Below are 6,000 nucleotides of genomic sequence, written 5' to 3' on the forward strand. Positions count from 1 at the left end.
GAGCCTCAGACATTCTTGTGGGGCCAGAGGCCCCTGCAGGGCCTGGGGCAAATTGCCCCACTTGCCCCCCCTCGGGCAGCCCTGAAATTAGGACCCATACATAGTTCACCATAATTGCAGCGCCACCAGAGAAAGCAATAGAGGAGGCTGTTATGTAGTACCAGTGTGTTCTTCTACTGTGGTATGTAACTACTCCCAGAGGATTACATGACTCCGTGGTAAAATGTGCCTGAGTCCTGTCTACACCACAGTTACCACTATTGCTACCTCCAATGGAGATGCAGAAATGGTCAATTATGGGTCTTAGTTTTTGTAGGGTAAGCAAAGCTGTTGGATCATCTATGGTGTATTTAGAGAGGATATTTCATAAGCATTATCTTGTTAGCTGCTTTAAAGGAAAGTATAAATTTTGTTAACTTCAGAGAAACAAACAATTTCAGCATTCAGAATTTTTCCCCCCAACCAGTCGATCCGAACCTGCACTTGCGATGAATAAGTGATTCACATGGAAAATTTCCCCCCAACTCTAAGTATAGCCACTTAATAAATTCAGTAATAAACATACAGATATATAACAGCATTTTACAAAGGAAGATAAGTATCATTAACTACAATTTACAGATGAAGCAAATGAAGCTGAGAGAGAGGAAACACCTTGTTCGAGGCCATAGGAAAAGGCAAATAATGTGTAAATATGGGCATGAACTAATTATCCTGACCTTCGAAGGATCTGGAATCCAAAATCAGTTCCAATTTCAGTTGTTATTTCAGAATGAATCCTACTGAATAATAGTTGGGGGTACTGCTACTGGGGTTTTAAGATAAGATTAAAGATGATATAGGACACAGCATTTTAGTGTTTTTGGAAGTGATTCCTGTGCATATAAAAGTCTGTAAAGTGATATTTTTTGGGATGAAAAGCACACTATAAATGTAAAATGTATTTTAAAACACACTTAGCACTATTTCTCTCACCTGCCCAACAGCTCTCACCTGCCCAACAACAATCAATATCACAAGGAATAGCAAAAATGCCCTTTTGTTTGAAGAAACATACATAAGAAATAACTATTAGAAATGTCTGCCAGAGATTTCAGCATGCAGCCATGAACTGAACTGAAGGAACTGAACTTCTGTTATCCAAGTGTAACCCTTCTGCCCATCTAAATTGGCAGCAATAAGGGCCGGGTTCTGTATCTAGGGGTTCCGTTTCAATAACGCAATGCAAAACCGGCTCGAGCCCCCACCCAGTGACCTGGGACAATTACATACCACCCCCTGGGTGCCTCTAAGAGGCAATACTTCCCCTCTCGCAAGCACGGAGTCTGAGTGTAACAGAAAATGTTTAATAACATGAGGTAAACGACATCAGCATTAAATTGGAAAAACACCACAAACAGGATTCATAACACAAATCATGAACAAAAAACCCACCCCAGCAAATTGGGCTGTGTCCTTTCCCTTTGGTTCTTGAATCCAGCAACCCCAAAATCACCCAGAGTCCCCAAAGCCCAACACCCCCAAAGTCTCTTGGGTCCAGCAACCACCCAAAGTCCCAAAAGTCCAACAGACCCCAAAGTCTCTGTCCCTGGTCAGTGCAGCCCCAGAGTAAAAGGGGGAGGGCACACAGGGTGTTAAGGGGCACCTTACGTGATCCGAGGCCAGCCAGCCGTCTCTCCGTGGGGTTCCGCCACAACCTTCACCACAAGCCAGTCCACTTCCTGCCGTCCCACAAACTGCTCCGCTCTACAAGCTGCTCCGCTCCGCTCACCGACCTGTGAGCCGCTCCAGCCGTCCCCACAAACAGCTCCACTCGCCGTTCCTTGGGCCGCTCCAACCCGCCCCGCAAGGCTCCACGCTGCTCGCTGCTCCTCCAGTCATCCCCACAAATTGCTCCGCCAGTTGCTTAGCAATATAGGTTCAGGCTTCCCCACTAGTTAACACAGCATTCAGCTCTTAATAACTTCAGCTTTTTTGTGATTTCAGCTCTTAGCAATTTCAGCTCATAGTAGGGGAGCCCCACTGCTAGTGCACCATTGGCCCAAAGTGAATTCAGCTCAGCAGCCTGTAACTAGACTCCTAATGGAATCAAAGTTAGCTCTGACATTCAACAGTGGAGAGAGAAGGTAATGCAATTGGTGTTTCAAACCAGGGGGGGGGGGGGCATACCCTCAGGTACAAATACCTGTCCCCATCCTCTCTCAGTTCACTGGGTTTCATAACCCATGCCCCTTGTCAAGCAAGTGCTACTTAGGTAATGGTGAAGGACTCACTCAGTCCTTCTGTCATACAACAGTTCCACTGGCCTTGATTCACAGAATCAGGGTAACAAAACTTTATTCTTCCTGCCCCAATAACAGAGAAAACTGGGGATCCCACACCAGCCAAAGTAACCACTTTGAGTTGCTGTTGTTTCATGCCAGGCGAGTGGGTGTGCCTATGCAAACAAGATCAGCCCCTGGAGTTCTTTTCCACACTCGCCATAATTCACCACCAGATGTCAAGGTAGAGCTCATCCTGACTCTGCTTACACAAGGATGCCTGAAACTAGATAAGACAGAGGGAGGGGGGAAAAGGGGAAGGAACTGAAAATGTTCAAGCTGGTGTCTCTGTAAATTTCCACCATTGAGCTGTGATTTTCAGGGGAATTGTGTCTCAAAAGCTTGTCTCTCTCACCAATATCAATAAAAGATATTACCGTAACCTCACCCACCTTGTCTTTCAGGAACTCACTAATCTCTCCTAAAGATGTATGAAAGATTGCTGAAGAAACTTATTAATTCAACAGTAACCCCAAGTATTCACCATGAAGCACCTAAGGCATTGCAAAAAAGAAAGAAAGAAAGAAAGAAAGAAAGAAAGAAAGAACGACCTTCCCAGTCAAACTCCTGAACAAAGGATCCCAAGAAGGACCCTCAAATTTGGAGCTATTCACTCCCACAAATATTAACAATCATTGGTGGAAGCCAGAAAGAAATTAGAAATAAAGAAGACGACAACTGATGGATTTTCATATTTTTGGTTATCACATAGTGGAATTATCCATTCCTCACATACTCTGACAACCACACATCAGATGGAAGATTTGAGATGACAGACAGACATTAGTTTATTTGCTCTTTTGCAAGAGATAGAACTCTAATCAGATGCAAACATTCTTATACAGACGGACTAAGATATCACTTCAGAGGACTTGTTAGTTTTATAAAACAGCATGACTGATGGCAGCCACTTTTACTTCTGCAAACTTTAAAGTGTGGTTCAATTCTGAATAGAGGCTCTGTAAAAATAGAAATCTATGTTTGCTGTGTCTCAGTGATTTGCATGTCAAATGTTCTCAGGTTACAAGGGAAAATATTTTTTCTACCTGCCAGTTCTACAGCCTCTTTTTCTTGTGCATCAGCCTCAGTGACATAGATCTTGCAGCATAGATTATGATCTTGCTGGGTTTGCACCTTTAATGGTTTTCAACTGTGCCATCAATGAGTCAGCACAAGTAACTTAGCAAATTATCCTGCTGATGATGCACAAGAAGGAGTAGTATCCAGCCCAGTTTCTTAGACCATGTTGGCTGTGCATGGCTAACAGCAGTAAAAAGCTGTAAAAACTTATTTTGGTCATGAAAGTTGGCAGATAAGCTACTGAACTAGGGTTGCTAGGTATCCAGTTTTCAACAGGAATGCCCGGTCGAAAAGGAACCCTGGCGGCTCCAGTCAGCACCAGTGATTGGGCTGTTAAAAGTCCGGCCGGCGGCGCAGTGGAGCTAAGGCAGGCTCCCTACCTGCCATGGCTCCACGCGACTCCCGGAAGCAGTGGCATGTCCCCGCTCGGGCTCCTATGCATAGGGTCAGCTAGGGGGCTTGGCATGCTGCCCCTGCCCCAAGCGCCACCCCCTCAGCTCCCATTGGCTGGGAACTGCAGCCAATGGGAGCTGCGGGGGCAGCACCTGCAGACGGGACAGTATGCAGATTTGCCTGGCTGCACCGCCGCATAGGAGCCGGAGCAGGGACATGCCGCTGCTTCTGAGAGCTGTTTGAGGTAAGTGCCACCTGGAGCCTGGGTCCCTTTCAACTGGACTTTCCAGTCAAAAACCGGACACCAGTCAATCCTAAACACAGGCCACATAGAAGAAACATGCCCTTATATTTAGGGCACCAAGCCATAGCCTCCCCTTAGCATAAGTCTTGTCTTAATGAGATCTTCACAGTGCTTAGATACCCAGTCATCTAATTACATCACTAGACTAGACAACATTATCTCAAAGCTATGAATAGAATCCAACAGTCCTGATTCCCAGTCCCCTGCTCTAATAATTAGAAAACAGTGACTGACAGTATCAAAAAGCTAAGACAATTCCCAAACAAAAAACCTGGATTTAACTGGAGTTAAGGCTGTAAAGGGGGAATTACTTAAGGGGGGAAAAAGTCTTTGAAGAACATTGATCTCTGAAGGTTGCTTAAAGTACCTTTGCTTCGTGTTTCCATAATTTCCAGTATTTGATGTTTTTAAATGTTTTACCTTAATTTACAATTTTCAGGCTTTCACATGTCTGGGGTTCTTTTTACAAATTCACTGTGGCTTTCATTTTTGCATCTTTTTAACACCTACATAGGTGTATTATGATATGTAATGGTCAAAACTGTAAATTAAGGCTGAAATTTTCAAACTTGGGTGCCTAAAGTTATCCTCCTAAATCCATATGTAGGCACATAAATACAACTGGCTTGATTTTCAAAGTACAGAGAAAACCAGTACTGAAATCAGTGGAAACTGCACACACCTTTGAAAAACAAGTCAGTCATATTTAGGTGCCTGTATTCAGACGTACAAACCTCGCTCTAGGCAGGAAAGCTTGAAAATTCCAGCCTAATTAAACACATCAATGAATATAAATTAGGAATAGCAACATTACGTACACTTATTACAGAAGGAAACACTTTTTAATATACCCCAAAAAACATGAAAAATAATTCATTATAAAAATCAGTATTCAGTTTTAATAGACTTACATTTTAATTCCCTCTGAAATCTAAGTTTCTACACACGTGATCTGGTCACCTCAGAAATCAATCTTTTGCCCAGCTGAGCCATACTTTGGGAATAAGTGATTCAATGGGAGGTATCTGCAACACTTCAAAGGTAGCAGCGCTGGAATCAAAACAATAGTTCACTGGGTGTTGCTGGCATGTGGGGAGGACTGTTTGAACAAGTCTGTTTCAGTGCAAGAGCAGATATAACAAGTAATACAACCAAGACTGTAGCTGCTGCTGCTACTGCCAACTCCTCCTCCCCCCTTGGGGGTTGTGTCCTGGAGCTGCTGTCTAATTGTAAGAAAGGAAAATATTCACCGGCCAATAAGGACAAACAGGAGAAGAAGGGAAAGTTACAGAAACAAGACTGCACACTCCTGGTTTCATGTTTATTAAAACTCGAAACATAGACAGTCTTCATCACAAACTCTGCTAAACTGTACAATGTGTCTTCTAGGGAAGTTGCATACACACAACTGATGCGATAATATGGCCTCACTAGTCTAAGAGGAACTACCAAAGAGCCCTGTAGTGCTTCTGATACCGATATATCAGGAGTATGAGTATTGTAGAAAATGTTTGATGAGGATTTTTCTTGCAAGATCATGGTGTATTGAAGAAGAAAATAGGGCCAGGGGGTAACAACTGTGGAGGCAGAAGCTCAAGAAAATAAACAGTTGGAAGAGAGAGAAGAAGTGTGCCAGATGTGAAAAGATTAGCGAGTGGTGGGAGAAGGCAGAGGAGAAAAGGAAAACTTTTAGATACTGGAAAAGGTGAAAGTAGATGGGGACAGAACAGGTAGAAGAGGAAAAGTAATAAAATAAAAGGGAGCAAGGAAACAATTAGGAAAGAGAAAGAATTGAGTTAAATCAAGTGGAAGAAAGGAGAAGACAGAATGGAATAACATAAAAGAAAACACTGACATACAATATCAAAATTAGTGAATCTTAATGGATACTTTATTCATGAT

Source organism: Chrysemys picta, chromosome 7 (genome assembly GCF_011386835.1).
Source record: "Chrysemys picta bellii isolate R12L10 chromosome 7, ASM1138683v2, whole genome shotgun sequence".
Lineage (NCBI taxonomy): Eukaryota > Metazoa > Chordata > Testudines > Emydidae > Chrysemys > Chrysemys picta.